Source organism: Haliotis cracherodii, unplaced genomic scaffold (genome assembly GCF_022045235.1).
Source record: "Haliotis cracherodii isolate W230 unplaced genomic scaffold, xgHalCrac1.p SCAF_5, whole genome shotgun sequence".
Lineage (NCBI taxonomy): Eukaryota > Metazoa > Mollusca > Gastropoda > Lepetellida > Haliotidae > Haliotis > Haliotis cracherodii.
In genome coordinates, this window is record NW_027266308.1 from 89,003 (window position 1) to 104,666 (window position 15,664).

At 42.0% G+C, this 15,664-nt stretch overlaps 1 pseudogene; it reads left to right on the forward strand.

Moving 5' to 3' along the window:
• The first annotated feature begins 7,054 nt into the window (after positions 1-7,054).
• On the forward strand, positions 7,055-8,513 carry LOC139442584 (tryptophanase-like; annotated as a pseudogene).
• Positions 8,514-15,664: the final 7,151 nt, after the last annotated feature.

Below are 15,664 nucleotides of genomic sequence, written 5' to 3' on the forward strand. Positions count from 1 at the left end.
TTGAGACCACGCCCCCTCCCCCCTCACCAGTCTACATTGGTGTAGACTATGCCTTCCCCTTACCATCATTGTTGGTTGGTTTCTTACACTTGTACTTCTTCTGTTCATTTCGAAATTGATTAAGAAGCGTTCCCACACCACTGAGCTACATTTGGATATCACCACAGGTTCTGCGTGTGTTATTATCCCTATAATCAAACTGTCCCTCTGTCCGTCATATTGGCATCTGACACACCCTATTACCATCGATAATTTATCCCTTACTGGAACGTTTTGGCCGACCCTTTCTCTTAACAGGCCAGGATTCAAAATTGAAAACAAATTTTCGGGTAAAAGCATATTAATAAATTCTACTCCAAAATGTACCATTACTTTCTGGTAAAACATTGAAGACAGTCTTGAAGCAACCCTTTCAAGCCAACATTCTAGTTGTACATCAAAGATTCTTCACCGTGCTGGATTATCAGTGACAAAATGTATCCAGACATGTGAATACTGAACCCATTACAGTACTAATCACCACGCCTTTATATATGTATGTTTGTACATATTCCATATGTCTTAAATTCAATATGTCATTTGTTTAACATGTTATTTAGTTCAGCTTTTGAGGCCAAAAGCTAAAACACACATGAGGGAAAATATACCAGTATAAAATACACTCAATATTGTTCCAATATGTTATGTAAATATTAGCGTTTTCTGATATAATTATCAACTAAATATAAATGGAATTAAAATATTCATAAAGGTTTCATTACCTACAACATATCAACAAGCAATTAAATCTTGTAGACGTTCACGTGTCACACTGAACACTGACAGCTACATAGCAGGCTAAAGTGATGTGAGATGGACATATCCATCAAACCCATCGCGCTGAGTGAATTCTATTGTCCAGAGGTCGAAGTTAATATTATGTAATAATGCAGCATCATTACCTCGTGACGTATCATCGGTCAAGAATTAGATAAAAACAATGCACAATTCATTGACTCGGGAATCACTCAAAGTCAAAATATACGAGGCGATTACTATAAAAGTCAAGCATCTTCACTGGTCAGTACACAACACCACTGACAGTAAACTGCTTGACTGTAATCGTTCCTCTTCTTCTTACTAAGGTAAGAAGCGTTTTATTATTTGATACATTTGGTCCAATGTTATATATATGTGTGTGATATATTCTAGATAGTCTGTGTTTCTATAGATGGTTAACTCTAACAAACTAATGTAAGATTGTGGAGACATATTTGGACTGCGCATGTGCACGAGTCCCTTGTATGTTTAAATAATGAAGCGTTCATTGTTCCTATGTACGTATGAAAGATCATACACAATAACATGTGTGTTTTAGATATTTGTTTACCAGAACTTGTATGTATTGTGAATAGATGTTTACTATACTTTGTATGTTTTATGAAATATGTTTAGCACCACATGTGTCCGTTAAGGAACAGTAATTCCCTATTAATTGAATATGATTTTCCATTATCAATATCCGAATATACACGGTATCAGAATACAATATGTATCAATTAAGTGTCATGAAAGTCATGTCATTAATCGGGCGGTATGTTAAACGATAAAGACAGTATGCATATCTAATGTTCGGCCGTTACAGAAACTGTCCCAAACTAAAACACGATTTACTATCGTATCGGGGAAAAAATCTGGGATTTTGAGACACCACAAAACATAAAAAGCTAAGGAATGAAACTTAAATTTAAAAAAAAAAAAAAACGCCATAAACTTACCTTCCTGTTTTATCGATTGGTCATCGGAGACGAGAAATCTACTGTTCCGGTTTCTGAGTTATCCGACCTTCTCCGTGCATTCTAGGCCGAGAAGCGGCGGCACATGAGGAGTGACGGGGCACAGAAATGAAGCTAGTATCAGGTCAAACAGTAGGTCCATCTCAGGTGACAAGAAACACCGGCTAAGCAAAGTATTACAGCACACGCGACAAATTCCAAACTCCAAATATAACACACCCTGACGTTGAAATTAACACAAAGCACACACATTTCAGAGCACTCGGTTCAATCCCCACCAGTCCATTCCGCATCGTCCGAATTGGTTTGCGATTATCCAAACACCAGCAACAAAATTTATAAATCAGTGATATTCCCAATTTGCTAGTGCCATGAGAAGGTTCAAGCGTCGGGGTGTTTTCAAAAACTGCTCCATAAACGTCATTTTCAAAAGCAGTTTAAATTTCATCCTCATGCTCCCGTTCGACTCGAAATGTACCTCTTTAAAAACTTATGTGACGTCATATATAAATCCACGCTTGAAGGTTGACCTCGCCTTGGTGCATCGAGGTCATGTTATGTTTTTTGTTCACCTTCCCGAAACCTATTTTTAAGATCTGATTTATCCAGAATATTGTTTGTAAATTTGTTCAGAGAAAGAAAATATATTGATATATTTCTAGATTATGTTGTATATATTCAAAGAACTATTTTTCTTTGGGTAACTGAGTATGAGTGGGGAAACGTATGTGACCGAGAGCCGGCAAATACCGACAAAATAACATTGTTGCAATGTTCTTCGGCGAAACCAGAGTACTTCAAATTCAAGTACACATTGTTACGATATTAACCCTTTACGATAAAGCCCTTTCTGGACCAGCTCTTTCAAAAGCCCTTTCGACCTGTACACATCCGGGGTAGAATAGGTCTTCAGCAATCCATGACTAACGGGATCGGGTGGTCAGACTCGCTGACTAGGTTGATGCATGTCATCGATCCCAATTGCGTGGATCGATGCTCATGTTGTCATCCTCAGGATTGTCTGGTCCAGATTCGATTACTTACAGACCGCCGTCATATAGCTGGAATATTGCTGAGTGCGGCGCATTGTCGCGCTTTGATAAAATATAAGAGATTATTCAAAGCGCGACGATGCGACAAATGGTCAAAATGTCACGTTGTCGACAATGCGACAATGCATGACACAAGCGTAATATATGTGCAATATGTGACCCACGCGTGAATTACGTTCCAGGCAGTAGTGTAGGTAGCGTTCTTGGCATCCCGAAGGACCGCCAGGTCTGAGGACTGCGATCTAATCCAAATGTTACAGAATCCCGTCTGGAGCATAGTGAGGGAGAGGTTGGCTGTATCAATTTCAGAGCGAGACGAGATCGCTTCCAGGCCTTCTACGACCTGATTTGCATCGTATCAACCTGCCCTGTCTGGACGTGATACCTATCTGAAAGCACCAACTACAAGCCAGCTCTCAACACTGGACATTCGTGAGTACATTGACATTTATTAAAGAACCTGTTTTTTTTATGGCAGCTGCCACATGTTTGTAAGCTCCCATTAATTGACAGCTCTACAAAACACATTTATGATTGAGTGCACGGCAACTCCACTGTTAACTCAGGGTTATAGTGGGCTATTCCCGATGAGGAAGATCGTTCTAAATATTCATGGATTAATACACTTTATGCCTTGCTGTGTATACATAAGAAAACATGCTACAATCTTGTAAAAAAACATAAAAATATATAAGTTGAAATACATACATTGCACATGAAGCACAAGAGGAGTCTGGCTTCCTGATGTCGCCCGAGATGGGAGACATATGGTGGCTAGTCCATGAATATGGTGGCTTCCTAGAATAGCACGGAGACTCCAAGGTTTTAAGTTTGAGTGACAGAAGCAGCTCATGACGTGATGTATTATACTGTTCTTGCCCCAGCAATACTGACAACGCTTACCTTTATTTTTACACATTTATAAAAAAAATTGAAATAAGATTACACGTGTAAACTGTGTGAAGATGATCCAAGCAGAGACAGACTTGATGAAGATCAAAAGAGATGTTTAGAAACAGGTTGTTAAGTATTGGAGAAAACACGCTCACGAGGTTTTGGTAGACAGAGCATGCCCCCGCGGTTTTTCCCGACCCCCAGGGCATGCTCTTAATACCGAAACCGAGGGAAAGTGTTTTTCCATACTTATAAACCGAAAAAAGAAACTTAAAACAACATTTATCAACATTTTTATGTTTCGAACATACTTTCCGTGAACCTTAGGAAACGCGCGTAAAATACCTGTTGCTGGCGTACGGATCTTGAAAAGGACATTCTGAAAAACAGTGAGGCTTATCAACACCTCTGTAGCCTTGCGAGTTGCGAGTTGCGAGTTGCGAGTTCGATCCTCGGGAATGTAAAGAAAACATTTGTCATTTGTTTTTACATTTCATTACATGTTGCGATCTGAACGGAAGTTATATTAATAAAATACCCAGGACATTTTATAAAATCCCTGGGATATTATATAGAATCTCAGGGACATTACAACATCCCTGTTTATCAGATTTAACCCGACTGGAAAGTAAAACCTCACAATATGGGAATAAACATTACATGTGATGACAAATGCACATAGACTGTGATGGCATTTCACCACTCTGAGTAGAGCGCTCTAAAGCTGTTCCCTTACAGATGTGGGTCTTGTCCTCTAAAGCACCAACCTCACAGTCTCATAAGTCACTGTCCAAATAGTAGGTGACGGACTGGTGGGTGTTTAACTAGTGGGTGTCTCACTGATAAATGTCTAACTAGTAGGTAACTTACCAGTGAGTGTCTTATAAATCGGTGTCAGACTAATTGATGTCTAACAAGTGGGTATCTGACTAGTTAGTGTCTAACTAGTGGGTGTCTGGATGATGGGTGACTAACTGATGGGTGTCTAACTAGTGGGTGTCTGAATGAGTGTTGTCTGAAGGATGGGTGTCAAACTAATATGTTTCTGACTAGTGATTGTCTGACTACTGGTTGTCTGACTAGTTTGTGTCTTACTGATGGGTGTTTAACCAGTAGGTGTCTAACTAGTGAGTGTCTAACTAGTGTGTGTCTGACTTATGGTTGTCTATCTAGTGGGTTTCTAAATAGTGTGTGGCTGACTTATAGGTGTCTCACTGATGGGTGTCTGACTGATGAGTGTCTAACCAGTTGCTTTCTGACTGATGGGTGACTAACTTGTGGTTGTCTGACTGATTGGTGTCTCACTGATGGATGTCTAACTTTTCAAAGGGACATAACCATGTTGAAGATGAATTCCATGTTCTTATGATTTGTGACCAGTATTCAAGAGCATGAAGAAACTCTTTTACCCCTCCCTCTATGGAGAGTTTTATAAGACTTATGTCAGCGGAAAACGAACAAATTATAAAAGGCTTAGGTAAATCTCTCTCCCAAGTCATGAACATCGAACGGAAACACAGTGTTGAACGGTGACTCATTATTAAATCTACTCAGCATGCAAATATATATACATGTACAGTATATTTCCATTGTATTATGGGCCGGTGGCCTGAAGTACCGAATACATTTGTCTGTCTGTTGTCTAATTGGTGTCTGACAGATGGGTGTCCAAGAAATTGGTGTCTGACTTGTGGGTGTATAACTCGTGGGTGTATCACTAGAGGGTGTCTTACTAGTTTGTGTTCTGCACGAACGAATTTTCTGGGTTAACCTTCACGTTTCAATTTTGGAAAAACTATCTGGAACACATGTTATGAGAGAACAAATATCTGTAATATATTTTGCATTTGAACATCTATTACTACATATAATACAATTCAAAACGGAAATTCTAACAATCATATGTGACACATTGTTACAGAGTGACCATAACCATCTGTTACACAAAATGTTAACGGTGACAATCATAACCATCTGTTACACAATGTTACATGATGAAACTCCCAAACACCCGTGACACAATGTTATGCACGAGGACATTCACATCCATCTGTGACACAATGTTACATGGGGACGCGCACAACCATCTGTGACACAGTGTTACACAGGGACACTGACAAATATCTGTGATGCAATGTTACACAGGGACACTCACATCCATATGTGACACAATGTTACACAGGGACACTCACATCCATATGTGACACAATGTTACACGGGGACACTCACATCCATATGTGACACAATGTTACACGGGTACACTCACATCCATCTGTGACACTATGTTACAGGGGGACACTGACATCCATATGTGACACATTGTTACACGGGGGACACTCGCACCCATCTGAGACACAATGTTACACGGGGACACTCACATCCATATGTGACACCATGTTACACGGGGACACTCACATCCATATGTGACACAATGTTACACAGGGACACTCACATCCATATGTGACACAATTTTACACGGGGACACTTACAACCATGTGTGACACACTGTTACACAGCTACACTCACATCCATATGTGACACAATGTTACACGGGGCACTCCACAGCCACCTGAGACTCAATGTTACGTGGGGACATTCTTAACAATCTGGTCACTCTGATGCTGGAGTTATTTACCTTGTGTTCTTCCTTCAGTGCAAGCATGGGTATCAACATAAAACGCTTCTATACACACGATACTTGACGGTCATTAACACAATAGTTTTAATTAAAAGTCATGATACTTTGTGTTCTTCCATCAATGCGTGGAGGGGTATCAGCAAAACGCGTTGCTTGAACTCAACCATTCTGTAAAGGTCATCGACACACTATTTGTAATAAAAGGACGTGATTTTGCAAGACAGAACTGACATACTGTCCGGATAGGTATGTACTTGTCTCCTTGTGAGTCAGACTATCATTGTAATGTGACCAATATTATCTCATTTATTTCCAGAGGGAAACAGGTGACTTGGATTAATCAACTTAATGTCTTCCCTCACGTCACTACACTCACTTAGATTACAGTTTTAAGAGGTGAGATTTGTAAACAGTGAACATCATAATTCACATTGTTAAACTGAAAAGTAACTATTGAAGAATGATATGAGGGGTAGTCAGATGTAGGGATATTGTGACAGATAGAGTCACGGGGCGGTCAGATGTAGGGATATTGTGACAGATAGAGTCATGGGGCAGTCAGATGTAGAGATATTGTGACTCACAGAATCTCGAGGCAATCAGATGTTGGGATATTGTGACGAACATAATGTCGGGGCAGTCAGATGTAGGGGTATATAAAAGTATTCACACACTCACGTGATCATGACATTTAAATGTTTATCATGATGTGTTATAAATTTAGATTTGTTTTCAAGGCGTTATATGACAGTGTTCACTGTATGGATAAAGCATTGTGTTTCTGAATTACAGATGTCATTCATGGAACCATTCCGCATTAAGATGGTGGAACCCCTCACATTCCTGACAAGGGAAGAACGGATAAAAATACTGGAAGATAGCAGTTCGAATCCATTCAAACTGGATAGTCATCACGTGACTTTTGATTTTGCAACTGATTCAGGTACCGGGGCCATGAGTCAACATCAGTGGGCAGCGATGATGCAAGCAGATGAGGGCTACTTCTCATCACGCAGCTTCAAGAAGTTAGAGGACTGCGTGAAATCTCTGACGGGATTTCAATACATGCTACCCGCTCACCAAGGAAGGGCTGTAGAACGTCTATTATTTTCCATTCTGTCTAAGCCCGGAATGACCATTTTCAGTAACACTTTATTCTCCACAACACGTGGAAATGCTGATATCAATGGTCTGCAGGTTGTTGATCTTCCATGCAATGGAAGTCCAGAAAATTCCTTCAGTGCGAACATTGACTGTGTGAGGCTCAAGGAGGAACTGGAGACAATGGGACCAGAAGGTGCAATGGTTGTTTTGGCTGTTGCCAGCACAGGCCAAGCAGGACAGCCAGTCTCAATGTCCAATATCCAAGACCTATCAAACATTTGTCACAGCTTTGATATTCCCTTGATAATGGACGGATGTCGGTTCGCAGAGAATGCCTACTTCATCAAGACACGCGACAAGGAATATAGCCTCATGTCCTGTAAAGATATCGCCCTGAAGATGTTCTCCTACTTCGACCATGTTTATGTCTCAGCCAAGAAAGACGGGTTGTGTAACACAGGGGCGTTTCTGGCCACAAACCAGCAGAATGTTTATGACAAAGCATCCGTCAGGATGTTCTATACCGAAGGGTTTAAGACGTATGGAGGACTGACGGGTAGGGATATGGAGGCCATGACAGTTGGTCTATTGGAGAACATTGATGATAAGTTTCTTCAGTATCGAGTTGACAGCACGTACATGTTCGGAGACATCCTGAAGAAGGCTGGCGTTCATGTCATCGACCCCATAGGATGTGGACTATACATCAATGGAGCAAAATGCCTTCCACATATTCCCACTTGCCAGTATCCAGCCTTTGCTCTTCACTGCGCTTTGTATATTGAAGGTGGCATCCGTTGTGCTCAGATCGATGATATTTTGAAACTTGATGAGAGCAATGAGAGAGAGAATCCGAAACCGCAACACATTCTTCGAATCCAGATACCAAGGCGTGTCTACACTCTTAGCCACATGATTCATGTTGGGGACATATTTAAGAGGATCATGGAAAGACGTGAATCTATCTCTGGCATGCGTGTGATAGATTTAACTTCTTCTGATTTTACTGCAATCCTGGAACCTGTTAAAGGGAAGATATTCGATGATTAAAACTTGGTTTGGACCGTATTCTAGCGCCTGCAGTTACGGCGAAGACGCTCAACTTAAATGCTTGAAACTGGTAACACACCTCGCATGTTAACATATCAGCTGTTATTCGGAAAAAAAGATTGTTGTGCTATTCTTCTTAGTTGTTTAACGCCGTACTCAGCAATATCCCAGCTATGTGATGACGGTATGTAAATAATCGAGTCTGGACCGAAAAATCCAGTGATTGATATCATGACCATCGATCTACGAACTCCCGCTACGTGCGCTGACCAGGACGGTCCAAACCTAAACTGGTATGTGCGATAGTAGCGGTGCACGTTACGATCAAGCCTATAGACGGTTAACCAGTATTGCTTTCGCCTCTATCGGCAACGGTCACGTTGGTGTATGGACAGTACATATTTTCACCTGAATATTCTATCTATTATCATGTCTGAAAATACATTTTCCTTGCTTCAGTGATTCAGGGATGACCACGATTGCTTATATTGTATAGTTAATCACTAGATAGTCGTTCGAAGCGTGGCTAGGAGATCAGCTTGATCGTTCATCCCACATCGCTTTGTTGACGTTTTGCAGTCGGTACTGAAAGTGTTGCCCTTGATGTTTGAAGAATACACTTTTAAAGATTAAGTAGATTTTCATAGTATACGTACCCATATCTAAGTTGTAGTACCGCCGATCAGGCTATGTCATAGGCACACATTTCCGAACAGCGGTAAGGCGATACGGTACGCGAAATGTAAACGTCTTATGCAACGGAAATTTCGTCAGTAAATGTTGTGAATTTTGACAGCAACACATGTAAGCGTGTATCAAGTATATAACTGAGAGAAGTAAGAAATATTTTCATGAAATTGTAAAAGAAACAGGCACAAACAAATTATGTCATCAACAAGATGTCATAATGCAATTTTGAAAATATAAGATATGAAAATCACTGAAATCTATTTTGTTATTTCAGTGTTAATTGGTGCACGGTTTTGTCAAAAGCTTTTGTTGTTTTATCCTACCATGATTATATTTCATTATGATAAATAAAAGATATATATATGATATTGATGTTTTCATTTTAAAAATTAGAAAATGATATGTTGGGTATTTTGCATTATCGCGCTTTTACAAAACGAAGCAAGTTTTCGTTTGTCACTTTTGTATCGAATGTATGATTTCATTTGATTGGCTGAATGTGAACTGGCTCTTTATCCTATGAATAATATTTTTAATGTATGGTGTTTTAATACTTGCTTTTGAATATGATTAATGTGTGTCTGTGTGCGTGTGTCCGTGCGTACCGGATCGCTTTTGTACTTGCTTATAAATAGGATCAATATTTGTGTTTGTGAGTGTGTATGTGTATGTGTGTGTGTGTGTGTGTGTGTGTGCGCGTGTGCGTGCGTGCGTGCGTGCGTTCGTGCGTGTGTGTGTGTGTGAGACTGTGTGTGTGTGTGACTCTCTGTGTGTGTGTGTGTGTGTGTGTGTGTGTGTGTGTGTGTGTGTGTGTGTGTGTGTGTGTGTGTGTGTGTGTGTGTGTGTGTGTGTGTGTGTGTGTGTGTGTGTGTGTTCAGCAGCTCATCTTTTTTCTAACGACCGATCATACCATTCATATTTCATGATCCCCTACTTGTTTTGGAGAGTATATATATCATACATAGATCATGTTAATAAAAAATGACAACGCTAGATTAACGTCTCGATTATCCGAAGAAAAATATTCCACTAGGACTAAAACGTATGGGGTGGATTACTGAAAATTGGTGATTACACCAGATATTCGCGAAAAGTGTATGTTTGTCCTGCCTGTAACACAAGCAGTATTGAAGAGGAGTATAATTCACAATTTTGATCCGTTCTTGTCACCAAACCATACGTATGTTTTACATCCAGTTATATGTAAAAACACGCAGCAACACATCAGCTCTTTCAAAAGCCTTTTCTAGACCCGTGAACATCCGAGGTAGAATAGGTCTTCAGCAATCCATGACTAACGGGATCGGGTGGTCAGACTCGCTGACTAGGTTGATGCATGTCATCGATCCCAACTGCGCGAATCAATGCTCATGTTGTCAATCTCTGGATTGTCTGGTCTAGACTCGATTACTTACAGACCGCCGTCATATAGCTGGAATATTGCTGAATGCGGCGCATTGTCACGCTTTGATAAAATATAAGTGATTATTCAAAGCGCGACGATGCGACAAATGGGCAACATGTCGCATTGTCGTATTCTTGCATTGTCGGGCTTTGGTTAATTTTGACACTTTCTGCTTGTTTTTCGAAGGGCGACAATGCGACAATGCGACAATGCATGGCACACGCGTGTGCAATATGTAACCCACGCGTGAATTACGTTCCAGGCAGTAGTGTAGGTAGAGCTCATGGCATCCCGAAGGACCACCAGGTCCGAGGACTGCAATTTAATCCAAATGTTACAGCAGTCCCGTCTGGAGCATAGTGATGGAGAGATGTCTCACTGATGGTTGTCTGACTAGTGGGTGTCTGAGTAGTTGGTGTCTCACTAATGGGTGTCTAACTAGTGGTTGCCTGAGCAGTAGGTGGCTAACTAGTGGGTGTCTAACTTGTTTGTTTCTGGCTGATGGGTATCTTACTAGTGTGTGTCTGACTAGTGAGTGTCTAACTATAGGGTGTGTGACTGATAGGTGTAGGAGTAGTGGATGTCTGACTTATGGGTGTCTAACAAGTGGTTGTCTGACTAGTGGGTGTCTAACTAGTGTGTGTCTGACAAGTGGATGTCTGACTAGTGGCTGTCTGACTCATGGTGACTAATTTGTGGGTGTCTGACTGATGGGTGTCTAATAAATGGATGTCTTACTGATGGGTGTCTAATAAATGGATGTCTGACTGATGGGTGTTTAACTAGTGGTTGTCTGACTAGTGGGTGCCTAACTAGTGGTTGTCTGAATAGTGGGTGTCTAACTAGTGGGTGTTTGACTGATGGGTGTCCATCATTTTAGTGTCTGACTGATGGGTGTCCAACAAGTTGGTGTTTCAATGATGGTTGTCTAACAAGTGGGTGTCTAACTAGTGGGTATCTGATTAGTGGTTGTCTGACTAGTGGTTGTCTGATTGATGGGAGTCTGACTAGTGGGTGTCTGACTGATGGGTGTCTAACTAGTGGGTGTCTGAGTAGTTGGTGTCTCACTAATGGGTGTCTAACTAGTGGGTGTCTTACTTGTTGGTTTCTGCCTGATGGGTATCTAACTAGTGGGTGTCTTACTAGTGAGTGTCTAACTATAGGGTGTGTGACTGATAGGTGTAGGAGTAGTGGTTGTCTGACTAGTGGGTGTCTAACTAGTGGGTGTCTGACTAGTGGGTGTCTAACTAGTGGGTGTCTGACTAGTGAGTGTCTAACTATAGGGTGTGTGACTGATAGGTGTAGGAGTAGTGGGTGTCTGACTTATGGGTGTCTAACAAGTGGTTGTCTGACTAGTGGGTGTCTAACTAGTGTGTGTCTGACTAGTGGTTGTCTGACTCATGGTGACTTGTTTGTGGGTGTCTGAGTAGTTGGCGTCTCAGTGATGGGTGTCTAACTAGTGGTTGCCTGACAAGGGGGTGTCTAGCTTGTGGGTGTCTGACTGATGGGTGTCTAAGTAGTGTGTCTGACTGATGGTTGTCTGACTAGTGGGTGTCTGATTGAGGGTGTCTGACTCATGGTGACTTACTTGTGGGTGTCTGACTGATGTTGTCTAACTAGTGGTTGTCTGAGTAGTTGGTGTCTCACTAATGGGTGTCTAACTAGTGGTTGCCTGAGCAGTAGGTGGCTAACTAGTGGGTGTCTTACATGTTGGTTTCTGGCTGATGGGTATCTAACTAGTGGGTGTCTGACTAGTGAGTGTCTTACTATAGGGTGTGTGACTTATGGGTGTCTAACAAGTGGTTGTCTGACTCATGGTGACTAATTTGTGGGTGTCTGACTGATGGGTGTCTGAGTAGTGGGCGTCTGACAAGGGGGTGTCTAGCTTGTGGGTGTCTGACTGATGGGTGTCTGAGTAGTGTGTGTCTCACTGATGGTGTCTAACTAGTGGTTGTCTGTTTAGCGGGTGTCTAATTTGTGGATGTCTAGCTAGTGTGTCTGATTGAGGGTGTCTGACTCATGGTGACTAACTTGTGGGTGTCTGACTGATTGGGGTCTGAGTAGTGGGTGTCTCACTGATGGGTGTCTAACTAGTGGCTGTCTGACTAGTGGGTGTCTCACTAATGGGTGTCTAACTAGTGGTTGTCTGACTAGTGGGTGTTTGACTCATGGTGACTAACTTGTGGATATCTAACTGATGGGTGTCTGAATAGTGGGTGTCTGACTGATGGGTGTTTAACTAGTGGTTGTCTGACTAGTGCGTGTCTGACTGATGGATGACCATCTAGTGTGTGACTGACTGATGGGTCTCTAACTAGTGGGTGTCTGACTGATTGGTGACTAACAAGTGGATGTCTGACTGATGGGTGTCTGACTAGTGGGTGTCTAACTGATGGGTGTCTAACTTGTGGGTGTCTGACTAGTGGGGGTCTGACTTATGGTTGTCTATCTAGTGGGTGTCTGCCTAGTGGACTTCTCAGTAGTATGTGTCTGGCTGATGGGTGTGTGAATAGTGGGTATCTGACTAGTGGGTGTCTGACTGATGGGTGTCTAACTAGTGGGTATCTGAATAGATGGTGTCTAAATAGTGGTTGTCTGATTGATGGGTGTCTTAATAATTGGTGTCTGACAGATGGGTGTCCAAGAAATTGGTGTCTGACTTGTGGGTGTCTAACTCGTGGGTGTATGACTAGAGGGTGTCAAACTAGTTTGTTTTCTGCACGAACGAATTTTCTGGTTGAACCTTCACGTTTCAAATTTGGAAATCACACCTTAACGCTGTGGCCGTCCGGTCGACAATCAGTGATTTCAACATACTGCTACACACTCAACTATCTGGAACACATGTTATGTGAGACCAAATATCTGTAATATATACCGAGTCAAATTAAAAATTTCACATTTTTAAAAGTAATCCCATATATGATATACAACGGACAAATATATCAGAGAAGGTAATTTTTAATCATTAATGTCCAAAGAAGGATATTAATTAACGGTGGTAACCATAATTTGTTCCAAGCACCTCCGGTATTCGGTAATAACATCAACAGTTTAAATCATGAGTCCCAAGCACGAGAATCTGATGGCACACAAGTTCAGTAGCGTGTATGGCCACCATGTGCGTTGACAACTGCCACACAACGCCTCCGCATGGACCTTGTGATGCTTGTGAACACATGATTGGGAAGACGACGCCATTGTTGCTGCAAAATGATGCCAAGATCTTGCAAATTCTGTGGTTGGTTCCGGAGAGTGCGGAGACTTCTGCCAAGAGCATCCCAGACGTGTTCGAAGGGCTTGAGGTCGGGAAACCTTGACGGCCAGTCCATGACGTTGACTCCCGCATTCTGAAGGAAATTCCTTGTCAAAATTGCTGTGTGGCAGAAGTTCTGGTGCCAGTACCTGGTCGCGGTAAGCAGCAGCTTTGAGGTTGCCACGGATGACAAGAAGCCTGGAACCTGCATTGCCACAGAAAGCACCCCACACCATGACACTTCCGCCTCGAAATCTGTCAACTTCCTGTACACAACACTGGGCGTAACGTTCGTGACGGCGCATCCATACCCTCGCCCTACCATCAGCAAATCGCAGATAAAATCGGGATTCATCACTGAAGACGACATGATTCCAATTCCTCTGAGTCCATCGTAAGTGTCGCTGTGCCCACAATTGACGTTGACGTCTGTGTAATTGAGTCAGAATATAGCCGTCGTACTTGAAGGTGAGCAGTTCTCAGACGGTTTCGAACAGTTTGCGCACTCAGTCTACCCCTAAACAGTTCATTTCTGGTTGATGTAGCCGTCAAAAATCGGTTACGGAGGTGACGTAAGACAATCTGACGATCCTCTGCATGTGACGTCACACGTGGTCGACCTGGCCGAGGGCGATCAGCGGTGGTACCCGTTTGCTGTAGACGCGTCTGTAAATCATAAACAGTCCGTCGACTTCAACCCATCGTCCTTGCGACTTCAGCTACGGACGTTCCCGTCCGCAACATGCCGATGACACATTCACGTTGCACATTTGAAAGGCGTGGCATGACAAATGGCCGTAAAGACTTTTGTTTTCTTGTGTTTTTCTTTTTTGGTTAATGACTGCTAACAAGTCTTGCTGAAAACACGTGCGGTATTATGGCCACATGACCAGTTGCAGGTGAAAAACCACTTTTGTCACTTTAGTGCTGTGCACATGATTTTGATCGATTCACCTGCACAGAAACAGGTGTTATCTGAAGACAATACGTGGCAATTACTGTTTAAATAAACAATAAGGGCCCACAATGATAACTGGTGAAAATGTTAAAATTTTAGGATTTTGAAGTTTTAATTTGGTTCAGTATATGTTGCATATGAACACCTATTACTGTATATAATACAATTAGAAACGGAAACTCTCACGATCATACGTGACACATTGTTACATGGTGACAATCATAACCATCTGTGACACAATGTTACATGGGGACACTCATAACCATCTGTGACACAATGCTACATGGGGACACTCATAACCATCTGTGATATAATGTTACACAAGGACACTCACATCCATATGTGACACAATGTTACACAGGGACACTCACATCCATATGTGACACAATGTTACACGGGGACACTCACATCCATATGTGACACAATGTTACATGGGGCACTCCACAACCACCTGAGACCCAATGAGTGGGGACACTCACAACAATCTGGTCCCTCTGATGCTGGAGTTATTTACCTTGCGTTCTTCCTTCACGGATAAAAATACTGAAGGACAGCAGTTCGAATCCATTCAAACTGGATAGTCATCACGTGACTTTTGATTTTGCAACTGATTCAGGTACCGGGGCCATGTTTCAACATCAGTGGGCAGCGATGATGCAAGCAGATGAGGGATACTTGTCATCACGCAGCTTCAAGAAGTCAGAGGACTGCGTGAAATCTCTGAAGGGATTTCAATACATGCCCGGAAGCCCGGAATGACCATTTTCAGTAACAGAAGGGTTCAAGACGTATGGAGGACTGACGGGTAGGGATATGGAGGCCATGACAGTTGGTCTATTGGA